The 21,943-nt window shown below is 40.6% G+C and overlaps 1 protein-coding gene and 1 pseudogene across 1 annotated transcript in view; one reads left to right on the forward strand and one right to left on the reverse strand.

Moving 5' to 3' along the window:
• The window catches only part of ATP8A2 (ATPase phospholipid transporting 8A2), a 528,491-nt gene that overhangs the window by 367,268 nt on the left and 139,280 nt on the right, over window positions 1-21,943 (reverse strand). The gene's annotated exons all lie outside the window — the stretch shown is intronic.
• Window positions 20,984-21,757, forward strand: LOC103296754 (serine/threonine-protein phosphatase 2A 55 kDa regulatory subunit B delta isoform-like; annotated as a pseudogene).

Raw genomic sequence — 21,943 nt, forward strand, 5'->3', positions numbered from 1 at the left:
TTCTAGCAACGCATTCCAGTAGTACTTGGAATTCAGTAAGTCCAGGACAAGGGCCATCCCCCGATTTTTAGTCTTTCCCTATACTAGTCCTCTCAGTTAATTTACCACCAGGCTCTCAGTCATTCAAACTCAGAATCCTGGTATCTTTTTTGGACCTTTTTCATCCCACTGCCTTCTTCTCATTCCTTAACTGGCTTTCAAGTGTAATTTTAAAAATTCTTACTAGAAAACTTTTTTCTCTATTGTCTTTTTCCATTAACACAGCTTTGATTCATATTCTCATTAATTCATTGTGATTATTGTAAAGACATCATCACCAGGTTACCTTTCCTCAAATCTCTACACACTGCATTCCAACTCACAAATTACTTGCATTTTTATAGCATGTTACAGCTTATAAAATGCTTTCCCTCAAATCACTTTTCATCCTCACATCAGCCACAGTGACTGGTAGAGTAAGAATTAGTCTTCTCATTTTATGAAGAGGAAATGGCCTGAGAGGTTAAGTGATGTGCCCAAGGTCACAGAACAAGCACTAACAAAGCAGCCATTCAAGACCAGGTCTGATTTCAAATGCAGAGCTCCATAGCCACCCTGAGAGTTATCTTCCTAAAGAACATTACTGATTCCAAGTCTCTGCATAGAGCATGCGCTCCAAAGCCAGCCAGGACCTGAGAGATGTCTTCCCGAGTGGCTATAGTGAGGCTCACCTTTGCCCAGTTCCACCAGTCCTGCCCTCCAGCCTCAGAAGAACCCCACGCACAGGAGCTGCTCTCAGGCCAGAGGCAATTCTGGGAGGGCAGTGCCAGAGACTGCGCTAGCAAGGTTTACTTTAGCACCTTGGCTCTTGGTAATTCAATAAACTCAGCAGTTTCCCAGTGGGATGTTTTTCCCCGTAAACTCATCCATACTCCTGGCCACATCTTTCATCTGCTGCCAGCCCAATGACTAAGTACCTCTACCTTTCTCCCCAACCTCCTTCATTCATTGCTGAAATGACCATCGTAGGCATGGAAATCTGTTTAGCACCATACTCCATGAGTACTCAGTTTGGTAAGCCTAACCTTCCCCGTGCATACAGGCAACAAATGTTTAACGGCAATCCATTAGTCAAGTGCTTTGCAGGTACTAGGGACACAAGATTGAAAGCCTGCGTTTCTATTTCCTTATCCACTGCATCCTATGGAACCCGAGCTGTTGTGAGTAATCTTCCATTCATCTTGAACTTCTCAAATTCCTGCATTATGGCCATCATTAAAATTTAGACTTTCTCTAATCATATCACTTGCCTCATAACCCTCTATAATATCTGTCTTTCAGGCTCTTCCTCTCTCATTTGCATCAGATTATCACAGTACTCTTCCAGAATCTTTGGACTGCTAATTCTCCCATCACCATTTCTCTTCCCTTGGAAGTACACATTATACACTAACACCCTTGTTCTCATCTTCTTTGCAACTATTGAATCAACTCTTTCATGTTTTCTTTTTGAAGACAGAGGACATTAAAGATGGTTGAATTAGACCATAGGCTGAAGACCATGAGAAGACACTTTCTTATATAAAATCCTAACAGAGAATACAGGTCCTCTGTCTCTCTCCTGTTGTCCCTTATACTTCACCAAGACCAAGCTTCTTTATTCTTCTCAAACTGATCTTCACATTCACACATTTTCCCAGAACCATCTTCTACTGCCTCCTGCCTATTGGAGCACCATTCATTCTTTTAAAAAATAAAAATGAAATGCTTCTCCTCTTCCATCAACTCTCTCATGAGCTACAGCATACAGATTTTTCTGACCAACTTCTAATAAATTATATTTAATCTGAACAGACAGCAGGATTTTAAGAGGCTTAGAGGCCAGACTAAGGAGTTTACATTTAAAATCTTAAAAAATATGAAACTGTTATGAATGTGAGTTAAGCACTGTCCAATAGAACAGTCTGTGATTATAGAAAAGTTTTGTACTGTTCACAAGTGGCTACTTAGCACTTGAAATACGTCTAGTGCAACCAAAGAACAAAAATTTTAATTTTAATTGCCATTGTAGCTATCAGATTTCAAGACTAATTTGATGCCACAATCAAAGAGTTTTGAAAAATATAAGTCTAATCCAGTAGAATGGGAGATAGTGTGCTGGGGCACATCAAGGAAAATTAACTTGGAGGCCCCTGGATACGATCCTAGGCAGATTTCCCTTTATCTAGAAAGAATGGGAAAAGGTGATAACTCTGCCTTATCACCAAAGCAGTAGGAAAAGAATAACAAAACAAAAATAAGGAGTCTGAGGTTTCCTAAATTCCTTCAAACAAACAAGACAACAGAAGATAAGATACTGTTTTGTTTGTGAGTCTTTTCTCATATTGAGTTTCCTATTAAATAACTCTAACAATAATTTTGATCCCCCACTAAAAAGTTCATAGTTTCATCAAGTCAAATACAAAAATAATCCTAATATATAAAAAGCCAGGGGCCGTCATGACTTAAACGACCGGACAGGAGGCTGCATGGGGTGACCAGGCCGGCAAGGGGAGCAGTGAGGGACAACCAAATGACTGGGCCCTGGGCTCTGGCCAGGGCGTGGTGGCAGGAGGGAGCTCTGGGCCCCTGCCGGGGCGCAGTGGAATTCTGGGTCTCCCATGATCGGGGGCCTGGCCGGCTTTCAAACCTGGGGCCCAGAGCTCCCTGTCACTGCCATGCCCCAGCTGAGGCCCAGCAGCAGAAGGGAGCTCTGAGCCCCGGCTGGGGCATGGTGAAATACTGGGTCTCCCGCAATTGGGGGCGTGGCCGGCCTTCAAACCCAGGGCCCAGAGCTCCCTGTCACCGCTGTGCCCCAGCCGGGGCTCAGAGCTCCCTCCCGCCAGGGCGCAGCAGCAGAAGGGAGCTCTAGGCCCCGGCCAGGGTACAGCGGAATACTGGGTCTCCTGCGATCAAGAGTGTGGCCGGCCTTCAAACCCGGGGCCCAGAGCTCCCTTCTGCCACTGCACCCCGGCAGGGGGGGCAGTGAGGGGTAACCAGGCCAGCAGGGAGGGGGCAGTTAGGGGAGACCAGGCCAGCAGGGGGGGCAGTTAGGGGTGACCAGGCCGGCAGAGGGGGGCAGTGAGGGGTAACCAGGCCAGCAGGGAGGGGGCAGTTAGGGGAGACCAGGCCAGCAGGGGGGGCAGTTAGGGGTGACCAGGCCGGCAGAGGGGGGCAGTTGGGGGTGACCAGGCCAGAAGTGGGGGGCAATAAGGGGAGACCAGGCCAGTGGGGGGAGCAATGAGAGGTGATCAGGCTAGCAGGCAGGTGAGCAGTTAGGAGGCAGCAGTCCAGGATTGTGAGAGAGATGTCCGACTGCCAGTTTAGGCCCAATTCCGGGGATTGGGCCTAAACCAGCAGCCGGACATCCCCCGAGGGGTCCCAAATTGGAGAGGGTGCAGGCTGGGCTAAGAGGACCCCCCTGTGCATGAATTTCATGCACCGGGCCTCTAGTTTTCTAGAAATAATATATAGAATATAAAATAATCACTTAATATGCTATCTGTTATTTTCCTTTCCACTTTGGCAAAATTCAAACTTTTCATTTTGGCACACATAAAACAATACATTTCTGATAAAATATAGTGAGGTGGTAAAACAATACATTTCTGATGAAATATAGTGAGGTAGTAGAGAAAGTAGTGTGATATGATGTGCTTACAGAAAATAAACTATGTGGCCAGGGAAATGATTAGAATACCCAAGGTAGCGTTCACGTGTGGCCTCTGAACCAGATTAGATCCTATGCTTCTGAACAATCCTGCAATGACTTCCCTACCATCCTCCACCTCAACTGAGGTCTGTGCCTTCCCAATACAACTCAACTCTGGGGAAGAGCTTCTGACTATGGCAAAGGCAGAAATATCAAAGCCAGACAGGGGAAAAAAAATCTAGCTTATCCTTCCCCAGCTACCTGTGAACATTGACATTTTAAGATATCTATGCTTAAGCTCCTGAGTTAAAAACATATTCCTTAATTTAACATTTCAATCTTCTGATCCACCCACCAGTCAGATCATTTACTTATAACCACATCTACCTGTCAGAATACTTTCCATCCAAGGCACTATTGATATTCAAAATAAATCACCAAAATAAATAAATAAATATGTATATAAATAGATTTAATTATATTAATTTGATTTAATAATATAAATCAAAGAGAGAAAGCATCAATTGGGGTATTTCCCTTCAAGATATTTTTTTTTTTGAGCCCTCTATATCACTCCATTGGACCATTAGGCCTGTGTATTGAAGGTGAGCTTATCCAACTCATCAACCTGCCCAAGATAGTACTTTCAATATTCTTCCAAACACCTTCACTCTCTGAAATATACTCATCAGAACAATGGTAATGCCCACATCTCCTAAAATTTGTGTATATGCTGCTCTTTCAGTAACTTTTCCTGCTTGTGGTGGAATGATTTCACATTCTATCAAAAGCACACAAGATATTAATGAGAAAAGGCTATTATCACATTTCCCAAAATATTAAAATAGAAAACTACTTAATAAAATGTGTCACTTTCACATGGTTACCAGCATCTCAAAAACCATTGGAGGCATTTCCTAAGGTACTTCTCTGCAGCTGGCCTGATGTGGTTCTTATCTGTCCTATTCTGCAACTCATCTATTGATGAGGATTGCTTTCAACACCATAAATATGTAAACAAGAGAAGGATGCTCTCTGGAAAGGAAGAATGTTTTAAGCATTTCAAGATTGACAACTGCAAAGCAGCGGCCTCAGATAAATTCAACTTGGTTCCTGCTTAGCCACTATTCAGAACCAGGATGCAAAGCCCAAGGACAAAGCTGACACAACAGACATGTGTATCACTACCATTCCCAAAATTCTGTCCTGCTCTGGCCTCTTCATCACTCATAAGAACCATGTCAACTTCATATATACACCATCTTTATAAAACCTGAATGCTAACTATCTGGAAAAGGTACACTCAGGGGAGCAATTTGAAATTAGGGACAAAGGAAATGAGAAAAAGCATCACCCCCATTTGGTTCCACAATAATCCTATGAAAATAGAGAAGTAAAGAGAAAAGAGAACGACTACAGGGTCTATGACTGCCTTGTATTCATTTGGTGACTGCAGTTTACTTTTAAACTATTCAGAAGAATTACCAGTGAATCTGATATGTTCAAAAACTCACGAGGGAAATGATCTTCTGGAGGCAAGTGGGAAATAATTTAGACACAGTTTAAGCCTACAAGCAACTGCTCACTTCACCACTCCTTCCAATTCTATTCTCTTTGCAATTACAGTCATATTGTCAATTTGAAAAATTATTCATTTCACTTTCTTAATGGCCAAGAAATGGGAAGAAATGTACTACTGAGAGGACGTGGGGGTGGGGAGAATGTGCCAAAGAACACACCTTCTCAGGAAGTTTCAATCTCATTCTGCTCTCCAAATCTGACAGGAATTTTATATGCTTTAGAGAAAGAAGGAATAAAAAGCTCAAGTCTGTTGCTGGGACTATAAAGAGACAAATATGCCACCTACTCAAAGAGACAGAAATGAGATGGCATCCCTGGCAGGGAGCCCATTCTACCCTCCTCATTCTGAAAAATATGACATTTAAACACCAATTTACTTCAACCAGTTTGAGACCTAATGACTTGATGTAGAGGTCTCAAACTGACTCGAACATAATATTCAAGGAGATATAATTTATAAAAATGCCTAATTTGCATGCTTAATCCCATGCATGGCCAAAGGGAGCTGGGGGGAGCAGTTTAGAGAGTCTGCCCTAGGTCCTCATAGACAGATATAGTTTCTCGGGGGGTGCACATCTTAACCCTGAAAAGGAACCCTGGAAAGATGCCATAAATGGATGAATTAGTTCATGCTAACCCACAAAGGGACATGGGTCTGGTGGCTTCTCTGAGTGCAGACACATTATTTTGGGCAGACAATGGAGACCCTTGGATGTCTGGGTTTTAACTTAAGACATCAACACCATAAAAATATCTAAACAATTCCCAAGATTCACTCTATGGTAGGATATGGCCGTGGTGGAGCCAAGACCAAATGGATTTCTCAATTGCAATCAAACTCCTGAGTTTCTTCTGTGGAACCACAAAAAAATCATTTGTTTAAAACATAAGCTTAATGATGTCAAAGCTACATATAAACTATATAATTTTCACCAAACATTCAGTATCAACTTTATTTTTTTTTACCCTAAAATTGTTTTTGCTTTTGGTTTTCTTCTGTTCATATATGGAACCAAGTATAATTAGGACCACATAAGCCAATAAATACACCTTTTGAGTTACAGGGTTGTTGTTGTTTTTTATAAATTAGTTCAATAGCCATTTTTCTTTCTTTTTTCAAACTCCATTGTTGTGAATCATCTTTTACCAGGCTAAACCTGCTCACTGTTTTGATGGAAAAGTATGATTAAATTTGTGTCTAGGGTAAAAGAGCAAGCTTATTAGAGAAACAAAGCAGGGTAGACAGGGAGTAATAAATGCCAATTTGTAAAATATCATGAAATTAAACTAAATTAGTCAATAAGGTTGCATGGCTTTCAGCACCGCATTTGTTAAAGTATTTTCTTTTATTTCTATTCCTATAATTATATTGGTATTATCCATGACAGGATTAGAGTAATGATACTCAATTTCCTGTGTGGTAGGTAGCAATCAGCCATTGCTTTATAGTCATAGAAATTGGTCTTATTTGCCACATCATGGGGAATCTTGTAAGCCATACAGAATCTCTGTGAAACTAAACAAGAACTATCAAATAGAATCCCATATCAATTTATAGAATGCCATAGTGCTCACTGGTAATAATTTCTGTAGGACTTTGCTAAGAGTGCAATCTGAAAGCCACAGAAACAACTAGAGGTAGAGAAGAAGAAATCCTGTCCCTCTCCCTCTCTTTCCTCTTCTGTCTTGGTAGGAAAGAGGAAAGAGTTAAATGAAAAAATGGTCTTAATGTGAAAATTCTGTGATTTTTTAATCTAAAACACTTTTCATATTTTCATTCCAAAGAAGGAAGCTAAAGAGATTATTTTCAGGGAATGCTGACCATAAAGCTACCAGATGCACAGATTTTTGTCTCTGTACTGCTCCTTTTGTCTTTTCTACCAATGCCTTATATTATTCACATCTCCTGTCTCCCAGACCACTCAAGCCTGTCTACTCCCACTCTGTAATTGCCTTCTTCATCCTCTGTGACCCAGGCTCTTCTGGTCTCAAATAAGCATGCTTACAGTCTTAAAATGTTTTAATGGCTATCATATGCAAAGGAAATTAGATTGAATATCTAAGTTCAAAAAGGCAGGACTGGGACCTTATTGGTACAGATTTTGACCTGTCCTAGGGTCAAATTCATCTCTACTCAAAGAGGAGGAAAGCCAGTGCCCAGCAAACAGAAGGCGCGGTATCAGATATACTACTGATTTCATGAATTTAGAGAATAAAAAAACAGATCTGGGCATGAATTAGGAGTTTAGAAATATGGGAAATTTGGTGCCTTAATTTTGTAAGAAAGAAGGCACAGACTTTAAAAATGAATTCCTTGTAGGTTTGTATTTAACTCCCCCTATCAAGTGTGTTAGAAAGAATATCTTCTGACCCTCAATTCCAAAGAGAAATCGAAAGCCTCTGCTGGCTTAGCAACACACTGAGGTGATGCTATGAGAGGCATCCAGTACTTCAGAAAAAAAGGTTATGATGCTACAATCTGAAAAAAATGAAAGACTAAGTTTTCTTCTCTAGGGGTCTTGTAAGGACATGCTGAAATGGAATCAGAATATCCTTGGGCATCTTGTAATACTCCTCTAGAAAAACGCTAGCCAAGACAAAAAAGCATGCAAAGAGATGGGCAAAGAAAGGGATGAGAGACAGACAGACAGGCAGATCCTAACTCCAAGTTGGCACCCATCCAAGGTGGATAGAATAGCCCACAAAGTTCCCCATTAGACAGAGCTTTACACTCCTTCCCAGTACCTTTCCAGAGGCTACAGGCATAGCTGAGGCAAGACATAAAATAAAACTATAAATAGGAAATGAAGTAAATAAACTTTCCAGAAATTAAGTTGCAAGGAAGCACCATGATGTCACATATGGGCCAAGCCTTCTGTGCTAGGGACCCACTGTAAGGTGGAAAATCATCAAACTGTGGTTCAAGGTAAAGCCTAGACAAAAGAATACACCTAAGCACATAACTGGACTGCAAGAAAATCTAAATTTCTAGTTAAGGTGTCAGAAGGAATATACTCTAAAACATGCGGTGTTGCTCCCTGCTTTTCCCAGGAAGTCAAAGGAAACCAAGCTAAGGGCTTTCCCAGTCAGGTCCAGCAAAGTTGTTTAAGATTGCACTTGTGTTGCTGTATTGATTTGGTAGCTGAAAAATGGTAAAACATTATTCTGAGAACTAGAGGCCCAGTGCACAACATTTATGCACTGGGGAGGGGGCCCTCAGCCAGGCCTGTGCCCTCTAGCAGTCCAGGACCCCCTCAGGGGATGTCCGCCTGCCACGGAGGCAGGAAAGGCTCCCACCACCTCTACATTCACCAGCCATGAGCCCAACTTGTGGCTGAGCGGTACTCCCCCTGTGGGAGCACACTGACCACTAGGGGGCAGCTCCTGCGTTGAGCGTCTGCCCCCTGGTGGTCAGTGCGTGTCATAGTGACAGGTCGTTCCAAAGTTCGGTATATTTGCATATTAGGGTTTATTATATAGGATAGTTTTCACTTTGTGTAGCTAAACCTAAATACTCATTTATTTGGCAAATATTAGTAAACATCTCAGACAAGAGGGCACTGTGCCAAGAAATTCAGAGAATGTAAAGTGAGCCAATGTGTGCCATCCACATAAAGTCTAAGAAAAGAGATAGAATATGTACCAAAAGCAGCTATAATACAAGGCAAGAGCCAAACAGTAGTAAAGTTAAGTAAAAAGAATTTTCAGAAATCAAACAAAGGAGTAGATTTTAACTTTGACAAAGCCATCCTAATCCCTCACAACTGGAAGAACAGACATCTGGGCTAGATTTTGAGGAAGAGGGAGAGGTTGATTGTTGACACAGGAAGAAAAGAACGTGAGGGAAGGAGAAATTGAAGTGAAAAAAATTACAAAGTGGGGGCCCTTGGGTTCTGTACTGGTAGGCAAATAAGACCAGGCTGAATTGTTGGAGCATCTTGAATGTGAGCCACAGAAATTAGTAAAATGTTCTTTTTTAAGTCAACAGATCAAAGAAGTGATTTCAAAACATAAGACAGGCAAAAACATTGAACAGTGGAGCAAACAATGGCGAGGCGAGGGGTATGAGGATATAGTGACAACACAGGTGAAAGGTCCAGGGAGAGTCAAGTAGGAAACCAACAGCAAGAAGGAAGGAAAAAATCACTTCCCTCTGACTCCATCCACCTGGCTGTGGGGCCTTGACTGCAGGGCAAGAGGCTGCTGTACAGCTGAGTCCATAACTCCCAGGCAGGAAAACACTGGAGGTCCTGAAAGGCTGCTTGAAAAACAGCACGTTTAGTTGAAAATATTACTATTCAGATTTGTATAACGGAAACATATCTTCCTTCAAAAAGTAATTACCCACCCCTATTAGACTGCCCCAAATCCAGAACACTGACAACATCAAATATAGGTGAGGGTTTTATGCAACAGAAACTCTCATTCATTGCTGGTGGAAATGCAAAATGGTACAGCCAGTTTGTAAGACAGTTTGGCAGTTTCTTACAAAACTAAACATCCTTTTACATATGATCCAGCAATCGAACTCCTGGGTATTTACCCAAAGGAACTGAAAAGTTATGTCCACACAAAAACCTGCACACAGATGTTTACAGCAGCTTTATTTATAACTGCCAAAACTTAGAAGCAACCAGTAAGTGAATAGATAAATAAACTGTGGTACATATAGACAATGGAATATTATTCAGTGATATGGGTTATCAGTCATAAAAAGACACAGAGGAACCTTAAATGCATATTACTAAGTGAAAGAAGCCAATCTGAAAGACTACATACTATAGGATTCCAGCTGTATGACTCTGGAAAAGGCAAAATTATGGAGACAATACAAACATCACTGTTTTCCAGGGGTTGGAGGGAGGGAGAACCTTATTCTTAAAGTACTGTACTTGTGCATTTTGACCTGTCTGGTGGTTCCCTGAGGAACTGGTAAACAGGATAACCTTTGTTTTGCCCCTACTCCCTTGGGCTGGAATGGTTTTCTATGTGGTGGTGATATCTGTTGGACAACAGATATACAGTACATTCCCCACACCACCTGGGACAAGAGACAGTGGATGGAGCAAGCAATAGAAAGACCCCAAAGCCTGGGAAGCAAGACGCTAAGGAGGAGTTTTCTTGAACAAATAGGGCTTGGAATGGCCACCACATATACTGTGAAAGCTAGAGTGCAATGTGCATGTCCAGAACTGACACATGCTCAAAAAAGATCTGAGAGAACCCTAGGCTTGTATCTCTGGTAGTTTTGTCAACTCTGCACAAACAAGAGGTAAAGGCTAAAGCAGTTGTAGGTGACCTAGGTTCACAGCTATGAAAATGGGAAGTATTTTTTTTTCTCTTTAGGTCCAGACATTTAAGGAAATATCTCTCAGATCACTGTATGACCACTGAGAAAACAGAACAGAGACTTCAGTAACTACATATTAACAGAAGAGAGACTTTAGTAAGAACACATGACAAGGAATGTAGACTTGGCAAAAATAGATTGGAAAAGTCACTAAACAAATGGCGGCCCTCAACTGTCAACAACAACAAACATAGTTAGGGAGAAAATCTGATTTGAGTTACCACATTATCATATTTAAATAACCAGTTTTCAATATTAACAACAAAAAGTTACAAAGGGGCCCTGGTCAGGTGTCTCATTTGCTTGGAGTGTCACACCGTGCACCAAAAGTTTGCAGGTTCAATTCCTAGTCAGGGCACATCTAAATTTCAGGTATGACCCCTGGTTGAGGTGTGTATGGGAGGTGACAGATTGATGTTTCTCACATTGATCTTTCTTTGTCTCTCTTTCTTTCCCCTTCCTCTCTCTCTAAAATCAATAAACATATCCTCATGTGAGGATTTAAAAAATTAAAAAGCATAACAAGAAACAAGAAAGTATGTCCCATTCACAGGGAAAAAAAATTAATTGAAAGGAATCATCCCTGAGGAAGGTCAAACATTAGACTTCTAGGTAAAAATTTTAAAATAACTGACTTAAATATGTTCAACGAGCTAAAGGAAACATGACAAATAAGTAGAGGAAATTAGAAAAATTATGTATAACAAAATGGAGAATATCAGTAAAGAGATAGAAATTATTAAAAGGAACCAAATGGAAAGTTTGGAGTGGAAAAGTATAATAGCTGAAATTTAAAAATTCACCGGAGGGGTTTAACAGCAGATTTAAACAAGTGGGGAAAAGTTTCAGCAAATTAAAAATAAGACAGTTGAAATTACACAGACTGAGGAGCAGAAAGAAAAAAGGATGAATAAAAATAAACAGAGCCAAGGGGACCTATAGGATACCATCAAGCATACCAGCAGAAGAATATGGGAATCTCAGTGGGAAAAGAAAAGTATAAAGAGGCAGAAGGAATATTTGAAGAAATAATGGCCCCAAAATCCCAAATTTGATAAAAGACATATATCTATATTTCCATAAAGCTCAGCAAAGTCCAAGCACTCTAAACTCAAAGACATCTACACACTTATAACCAACTGTCAAAAGACAGAGAATCTTAAAAACAGCAAGACAGAGCAAATCATCATGTCTAAGGCATCTTCAATAAAATTAACTGCCAACTTTTCACTGGAAATCATGAATGGCAGAAGCAGTAGGATTAAATATTTAGAGTGCTGAGAGGGGAAAAAACCTGACAACCAAAAATCTTACATTCGGCAAAACTCCCATATAAAATGCAGGAAAAATTAAGACATTCCCAAATAACCAAAATATGAATTCATCACTAAACCTGCCTTACCTATAAGCAATACTAAAGAGAAAGGCTTCAGGTTGAAATGAAAGGACACGAGATAGTAATCTGAAGCCATACAAATAAATAAAGAACTCCTGTAAAGGTACCTTTGTAGGTAAATACAAAATCCAATATTACCCTATTTTTGATTTGCAACTTCTTTTTTGTTCTATATGATTTAAAAGGAAAAGTGCATAAAGCAATAATTATAAATCTATGTTAACCAGCACACAATGTCTAAAGATGAAATTTGTGAGATTAACAAAATAAAGGGGTACAGAGCTGTATAGGAGCAGATTTATATATGCTATTAAAGCTACTAGTAAATTGGCATCTATTCAAACTACATTGTTATGAATTTATGATGTTAATTGTAATCCTCATGGTAATCACTAAGTAAATAAAAAATACACAGAAAAATAAGTGAGGAATGTTTTAGTCTGTTCTGGGTAGTATAACAAAATGGTACATAAAGAGCTTATAAACCACAGAAAGTTACTTCTCATAGCTCTAGAGACCAGAAGTCTAAGAATTTGGGTTGGTCTTCTCATTGTATCCTCACATGGCTAGGGGCTAGGGAGCTTTGGGGGGCCTCTTTGATAAAAGTACTAATACCATCATGAGGGCTCCACCCTCATGACCTAATCACTGCTCAAAGGCTCCACCTCCTAATATCATCACTTTGGGGAGCATTTCAATATATAAATTGAGGAAGTTGTAGCTTTGCACTTCCCAGGGAACCACCAGTCTATTCACTGCAAATCACTGGGGGAAGGGATCCAACAAAGGGAAGATAGATGCATGCCCTGTAAAGTTGGGATGACACTTGCCTGTCAATCACACCTGGGAATAGAGATCATTGGCCAGAATGGGTGTGGCCACTGCAAGCATGCGGAAAACTGGGAACACATAATCTCCTAAAGACCTGTTCACTCTTTTGTTCCTCCTGGTGCCCTCTCTTGGCTCTCTTGCGTTCGTCCCTATGGCCCACAGCCAAGCAAACCCCCACATGCAATGGACTGATGAGCAGCAGGGAACATAAGCTAAGCTAGTCTGATGCTATACTTGACTCGGCTGCAACATGGAACAGGAACTCTGGACACTGGCTCTAATTTTAGCTCTACTGCAGCCCCAAATATACTTCTATGACCAGAATAAGGGAAATGGGACTTTGGGAACTCAGGGGTGTAAATCCACAGAAACAAAGCTTTCTACTATATCTCATCCTCCCGTGCGAGTCTCAGAAAATTCTTTTTCTTGGGGTATTGCAAGAATTCCACTCCCACTAGCAACCAGGAGAGATGAGGCCCTCTCTCCTCCATTAACTGGAGGGGGTCAAAAGGTACACTCATAGAATATCAGGCGCAAAAGAAGGCTGGTAAGTGAAAGAAGCTAAACATAAAAATTACACATTATATGCACCCACAGAAAGAGAAACAAAACAAACAAAAAACAATCCCATTTACCATTGCACCAAAAAAATTAAGATACCTAGGAATAAACTAAGGAGGTAAAAGACCTGTACTTGAAAAACAACAGGACATTGAAAAAAGAGATAGAGGAAGACATAAACAAATGGAAGAATATACCATGCTCATCGATTTGTAGAATCAACATCATTAAAATGTCCATACTACCTAAAGCAATCTATAGATTTAATGCAATCCCTATTAAAATACCAACAGCATAGTTCACAGACCTAGGACAAACTCTCCAAAAATTCATCTGGAATAAAAAAAGATCCCAAATAGCCGCAGCAATCTTGAGGAAGAAGAACAAAGTTGGAGAGATCACAATACCAGCTATATTACAAAGCCACTGTTTTCAAAACTGCCTGGTACTGGCACAAGAACAGACATATAGACCAATGGAACAGAACAGAGAAACCAGAAATCGACCCAAGCCATTATGCTCAATTAATATTTGATGAAGGAGGCAAGAGCATACAATGGAGTCAAGACAGTCTCTTCAATAAATAGTGTTGGGAAAATTGGACAGATACATGCAAAAAAAAAAAAAAAAAAAGAAAAGAAACTAGAGCACCAACTTACACCATACACAAAAATAAACTCAAAATGGATAAAGGACTTAAACATAAGACAGGAAGCCATAAAAATCTTAGAAGAATCCACAGGCAGCAAAATATCAGACATATGTCATAGCAATATCTTTACTGATATAGCTCCTAGGGCAATGGAAACCAAGGAGAAAATAAACAAATGGGACTACATCCAAATAAAAAGCTTCTTCACAGCAAAAGAAACCATCAACAAAACAACAAGAGAGCCCACTGCATGGGAGAACATATTTGCCAATGTTATCTCCGATAATGGTCTAATTTCCAAAATTTATAGGGAACTCATATATCTTAACAAAAGGAAGATAAACAAATCAATTAAAAAAAATGGGCAAAGGACCTAAATAGGTACTTTTGGAAAGAGGACATAAGAAAGGCCAAGAGACATATGATAACATGCTAAAAGTCACTAATCATCTGAGAGATGCAAATCAAAACAACAATGCGATACCATCTCACACCTGTCAGAATGGCTATCATCAACAAATCGACAAATGACAAGTGCTGTCAAGGATGTGGAGAAAAAGGAACCCTCGTGCACTGCTAGTGGGAATGCAGACTGGTGCAGCCACTGTGGAGAACAGTATGGAGTTTCCTCAGAAAATTAAAAATGGAACTCCCATTTGACCCAGTCATCCCACTTCTAGGAATATATCCCAAGAAACTAGAAATACCAATCAGAAAGGACATATGCACCCCTATGTTCATAGCAGCACAATTTACCATAGCTAAGATTTGGAAACAGCCTAAGTGCCCATCAGCAGATGAGTGGATTAGAAAACTGTGGTACATGTACACGATGGAATACTATGCTGCTGTAAAAAAGAAAGAACTCTTACCATTCTCAACAGCATGGATGGACATGGAGAGCATTATGCTAAGCGAAATAAGCCAGTGGGAGAAAGATAAATACAACTTGATCTCACGAATTTGTGGAATTTAATAAATAACATAAACTAATGAATAAAAACAGATCCAGAGACAGAGAAGCATCAAACAGACTGTCAAACTTCAGAGAGAAGGGGTAGCCGGGGAGAGGGCAATGGAGGAAAAAGGAGACATATGTAATACTATATGTAATACTTTAAACAACAAAGAATATTTTAAAAATAAGTAATGTTTTTAAAAAATTACACATTATATGTCCTGGCTGATGTTACTCAGTGGTTAGAGAGTTGACTACAGGTTCGATTCCCAGTTAAGGGCATGTACCTGGGTTGCAGGTTCCATCCCCTGCCCTGGTCCAGGGCACATGTGGGAGGCAATCAATTGATTTGTTTCTCTCACATCTATGTTTTCTCTCTCTCTCTCTCCCTTCCTCCTTTCCACTCTCTCTAAAAATTAGTGGGAAAAATATCCTTGGGTGAAGATTAACAACAAAAAATCATGTATTATAAACTCCATTTATATGAAATAACCAGAGTAAATCCATAGATATAGAAAGCAAATTAGTGTTTGCCAGGGGCTGGGGTGTGGAGACAGGAATATGGGGAATAACTGCTTAATGAGCACAGGATTTTATTTTGGAGTGGTAAAAATATTTTGGAACTAGACACAGGTGGTGGTTACACAACATTGTGAATGTACTAAACACTGAATTGTTCTCTCTAAAATGTTCACTCTGAAATTTTGTGTTACGTGAATTTCACCTCAATGAAAAAAGTAAGCTAAAAAAGAAAAGGAATGACCTCTAATTTTGTTTACATTCTGCTAGTAGTAAAAAGAAAATAACCAAAGCTTATTCCTTATAAGAACAGACTGAACAAAATTGTCCTCCTAAAGAAATTTGCCTTACCTACAAGCAATACTAAAGAGAAAGGCTTCAGGTTGAAATGAAAGGACACGAGATAGTAATTTGAAGCCATACAAATAAATAAAGAACTCCTGTAAAGGTACCATAGTAGATGAGGGTACATTTATCCAGATGTTGCAAAATGTTCATTTGTCATATTGCAGGTTGGTTTCATCAAAAGGCTGAGAGCTTAACAAATATAACAATGAAAAAGGGGAAAAATACTCACTTTTAAGCCAACATATTCAAATAATTATAATAAACCCCAATATTTCAGAGAGTAAAGTTTAACTTGAAATCATTAATTTAAAAATTAATATTTTTTTAAGATTAGACAATTAAAATGTTCTAAGGAAGAGCTTCCCATGAAGTTAAAACCTCTATCATACCATGTCAACACTGAAAACACAAAGGCAAATTAGCCTTGCCCTGGGTAAACTTTTATAAGTTTGGCGTAGAGTCTTAATGTCCTTCCCACTGGCCAATATAAAGCAAAGGAAAGAAACATCAGTCTTAAAACTCCCACCACACATTTTATGACTATATAAGGCTTAAAAACCTAGTTCTGGATTAAATAACCTAGTCAACATGGTAATTGTATGCAACTTCAAAATCCATGATTTCTGGTTTTCAAGATTGGATGACAGGAGGTATAGACTGGTTCAGATGAAGCCCTTACCTAGTACAGACACAACTGTGCAAACACAAATTAGTGTTGCTCACCTCGAGCCCCATAACCTTGTCCACATTTCACACATGTTGCTATGACCAATGGAAGTCTACACTTGATAAAAATAACACATCATCCCAATTCCAACCTATGTATTCTAAAATGTTTAAAAAAAATAAGAAAGAAAAATCTGTCATGACTGCTAGGTATGCTGACTAATCCTGAAAAGCTGGAAGTTAACTTGCTTCTCAGGAAATAGCTACCCTGCCCTGCAAGGAAAAATGCTAGGTTCACTACACAGCTGCACCTTACTGTGCATGGAGACACCCACCATCCAGGACTCTGCTATACGTGGCCTTCATTGTCTCTGCTGCCTTGGACATCTGAGCTCTGGACAAAGTCACGCTGTGCTGCTCCTGGTATCACAGGCTTTGGTTATCTCTGATGCCACATTCTTCATTCACCAACATTCTAGATCAAAGTGTGGATGATCTTGAGTATATGCAACAGATGTCTTTTTAAGTGTCACGCCCCTTGCAGGTAAGGCTCTCTACCATCCAAGAAGGTGCGTTATGTCACATGTTCTCTCAGGGTAAAGGGTGTGTAGTCATTAAATATGCAGGAGAAAATGACTGCCAAGCCGCAGGAAGCCAGAAACTGTGGCAGCAATAGGCGAGTGGGCAAACCTTTCCTGTCTCTTTGACGGTATTCTGGTTCTCTCTGGAGGGCTTTCTATAACTTCTTCATCAACTGGTTCCCTCTTCCTACAGTTTTGCCTTCACGTGGCCCATCATAGCCCAAATGATCCAAACTTCATTTGGCTTTCCAGCTCCAGCAATCACTGCCCTCAGCAGCTGCTCTCTCTATCTTGAACAGTTTCTGGGGCATTCTTTCCCCCATCAACTCTATTGAGGAATAACTGACAGATGTAATTATATATATTTAAAGTAAAGAACATGATGAGTTGATACACACACACACACACACACACACACACACACACACACACACACACACACATTGTGGGATGATTACCAGGATCGGGATAGTTACACATCCATCGCCTCACACAGTTAACATTTTCTGTGTGTGTGGTGAGAATGCTTACAACAGTAGTATAGGCAGGCCTGGAGACAGACACCTCCTCACAGTGACATGCACAGTGACCACGGCGTCACTAGTAGGGATGTGGGTGGGAAAGGCAATAATAAAAAGCTCAACTATCACTACCATTCTATTTAATTTCATATTCCCTCCTAAACTTAATCAATACTTAAGGCGTTTCACTCAACATGCAAGAAAGTACATTACTATTTTAATCATTCATCTTCTAACTTCTATACTTTCTAGTAAAACTTCAGAATTTTTAGAATTGCCCCCCTCCTCTGACATTCTGCTACAGTAACTCCTAAAAGTTACAGGTTGGGTAATGGTTTTAAGTCATCAATGATTAATAGATTCCTATTAAGGAGACCTTCAAAAATGTCTTTGTTCTCAGAAAATGGCCAGAATAGAGGCAAAATTCATATTAGTTCTGCACATAATGGGTTGTAATAAGGTCCTATTGCCTTTCTCTTTATATCACCAAATAATGGGTCTAGAACAAAGAGAATCTAGTCCTTAAAAAGAAGCTGGTCTGTGATCCTTGAAAAAGAGAATTTCAGATGCAACTCTGGAGGTCTAGGGATAAAAGCCAGTAGCATGATTCATCTTCAGTGAAACATAAAAGAAAATGGATTATTAGAACACTTGAATATTACAGCTGGTAAGGAGGTTAAATTGAGACATTCCTACTCTAGTTACTCAATTACTCAATTTCAATTGCAAAGCTGACTTGAAGAATACCTCTCCCATCTATGAATTCATAAGTGAGACTTGCTCAGTGATAAAGTTAAGTTTAATTCAAATTTATGAATACAATGAACTTGAAATACAATGAACTTCAAATAACTCAAAAATGAATTAATATTGAGGCAAAAGACACATTTGTACCAAATTAACTTTTAGAGGCATTAGGTGAATCTTATTAAACCTACATATTCAGGAGCATCATCAACTTTGGAACTGAATTTAAATCTAGGCTCTGCCATTTACTGTGTGTGATTTTGGCCAAGATACTTATCTCCTCTGAGCCTTGATTTTCCTCAACAGCCTAATAGAGCCACCACATCTTATTTGGATACCTGTGCATGTTCCCGGGATGGCTGCTTTATGGCACCCAGCACAAAGTGCAGGGTGCCCAGCCCCGCACTGCCTTCCTGCTGTTTACGTGCTCGGTGATTCCTTTTGTATTGGGACTATTGCCTTCTGGTCACTGACAGGGAGTTTGGAAATGAGCTGGTATCTTCAGATAAGGATTTTCTTCTGTATTATGAAACGATGTTACATACAAATATTACAGAATACCAGAAGATCCCTTCAGCACAGACCTTGGTTTCTTTAAGCTTTTCAGGGGCCCTGTCTTAGATCCACTAGCTCAGAGTTTTAAGGGACATTTGCAGCCTAAAGACAGCTGCCCATCAGTCCCCTGATGTGTAAGGTTTGTTTGTTGCCAAGAACTATTTTTTTTTTTTCAGATTAGACTGATCACTAATTCACTTTAGGCCAATGACTGTGAACTCATGCTTTCCGAAATAACTGTTTCAGATGACAGAGGCTCATTGTTAATTTCCAGTCAAGTTTTTGTCAGTTATGCAGAACATTTCACAAATATTCTCATTTTCATACCAAAGAATCTAAAAATTAGTAAGACTTGTCTCCTGTTCAATAAAATTAAGAAAAAAATATTCAATCGGTAAAGCTAGAGAACAATAATGTAATTAGGAAACCAGAATCGCATATAGAGGCAGTCAGCATTTAGGCTTAAATCAATCATATATTAAGGCTGCAAATTATTTTCCTTTAAAAAATGGGGAACCATTTTGGGACACCTACAAAACTTGGCTAAGGCCCGGCCGATGTAACTCAGTATTTGAGCATCGATCCATGTACCAAGAGGTCACTGGTTTGATTCTTGGTCAGGGCACATGCTCGGGTTGTGGGCTTGATCCTCGGTGGGGAGTGTGCAGGAGGCAGCCGATCAATGTTTCTCTCACATTGATTCTTCTATTTCTACATCTCTCTCCCTTCCTGTTAAAAAATCAATAAAAACATTAAAAAAAAACAAAACTTGGCCCCCAAAATAACTTTATCTCTGGTGCTGTGAGCTTCCTTTGTGTAAACCTCCACCCATTAATCATAGCAAGTAATGATAACCAACATATACGGTTCTTACAATATTCTATATGTTCTTTTAAAGAATGTACATATTTTAACTCACTTTAACCCTCACAAAACCCTAGGAGGTATATGTAAGTAAAAAAAAAAAAACATTTTACAGTTGGGAGAGCCTATGCAAAGAGAGTTTAAGTAATTTGCTCCAAGTCACAGAGCTACAGAGCAGTAGAACCAGGATTCAAATTCAGACTATCTGACTTCAGAATTCTTGAGTTAATCACTACTCTATGCTGCCTCAGGTGTCCTAGAAACAAAGATGCTCAACATATCAATTTCACGCATGCAAATCATGGCCTCCCATAATCATTTAGCATCTGAGCCTTTTTTCTCACTTTTAAACCTGATACCTTATTTTTAAATATCTTTATACAAACAAGTTTACCCATCACTTCCAAAGAATGTGCTTAATCAAATTTTAATGGTCACTGGATGTTAGAAATAGGTACTGTAGGTACGCCCCACTGTTCATGATTCAGATATTGCCGTGGTCGGCAAACCGTGGCTCGCGAGCCACATGCGGTTCTTTGGTCCCTTGAGTGTGGCTCTTCCACAAAATACCACGTGCAGCGTGCATGTACAGTGTGATTGAAACTTCGTGGCCCATGCGCAGAAGTCGGTTTTCAGCCTGGGCGAGTCAATTTTGAAGAAGTGGTTCTAACGCCGAGCCACACTCAAGAGGCCAAAGAGCCGCATGTGGCTCGCGAGCTGCGGTTTGCCGACCACTGAGATATTGGATCTCACATCTTTTAAATTTAGCTTTACACAGTGATAAAAGGAAAGAGGGTCTTGCCAGAGCTATGCATATTGATTTAATCCTGCTTATGTTCCTCATCGGTTTTCCACTCTTTTTTTTTTGTTGTTGTTGTTGTTGTGAATCCCCACCCAAGGATATTTTTCCATTGATTTTTAGAGAGAGTGAAAGGGAGGGGAAGACAGAGATAAACATCAATGTGATAGAGACACATCAATTGGCTGCCTCCTGCATGTATCCTGACTAGGGCAGGGGATGGAGCCTGCAACCAAGGTATATGCCCTTGCCCAGAATTGAACCCAGGACCCTTCACTCTGTGGGCCGACGTGCTGTCCATTGATCCAAACTGGCCAGGGCTCCACTCTTTTCTTAAAGCAATTTTCACCTTTAGCATATGATTTAGATATCATAAGCTAATGAATGAGAGATCAAAGAAAAATATTAGGCTCTACCCAGGCTAGTGCATACACTGGCATTTTCACAGATAGAAGCTTTAACATCGTGGACATTAAGCCCGAGGACAGGGAGGAGCTGAGGAGGTGTTCCTGCAGCCAGTTCCACCCACACCGGTGCACGAGTTTGTGCACAGCAGCAGCAAGGGGACCATCGGGCTGTGCGACATGCACGCCTCAGCCCTGTGCGACTGACACTCTTAAGTTTTCTGAAGAACTTGAAGGTCCCAGGAATAGGTCTTTCTTCTAAGAAACAATTTCCTCCATCTCCTACATGAATTCAGTCACAGTGGTCGGTGCGTGCTGACCTGAGAAGACCTGTCAGTAAAGGTCTGGGATCTCAACGTGGAGAGCTGCGCGGGAGACCCACGGGGCCCTCAGCACCTTGGAAGCAAGCTGTGTTCTCTGTAGGGAGAAACAACTGCATCTCCCACAGTCACGGTGCTGCTGGAACGGTCCGGATGCTGGGATCATGACGGGGTCCTACAACAACGTCTTCAGGCTCTCTGACAGAAACAGGCGGAGGGACGTGGTTCTGGAAGCTTCCAGAGAGAAGAGCAAGCCTGGAGCCAGGCTGAAACCTGGGAGAGTGTCCAGGCGGGAAGAGCAAGGAGGACCAGATCAGTGAGGACAGTCCGGATTCAATGAGAAGATTGTGCCCCCGGCCTGGCACCCTGCCGACAACATGACTGCCCTGGCTGCCGCCAACAACCTGCACATATTCCAGGACACAGTCAACTAGGAAGCGCTCCGGCCGAGGCTGGTTCTGCACCACGGTTTCTGTTGGGAAAGGGGTGCAGGGGTTCCCTTCCTAGACTGGGCCCGGAGCACAGGCAGCCAGGGGGGCTGTGAGGGTCTCTGTGTAAGCGAAGAGCCCACTGGGGCAGACTGATGGACAGAGCTTAACAAAGCCATTACTCACAATGTA

Source organism: Eptesicus fuscus, chromosome 7 (genome assembly GCF_027574615.1).
Source record: "Eptesicus fuscus isolate TK198812 chromosome 7, DD_ASM_mEF_20220401, whole genome shotgun sequence".
Lineage (NCBI taxonomy): Eukaryota > Metazoa > Chordata > Mammalia > Chiroptera > Vespertilionidae > Eptesicus > Eptesicus fuscus.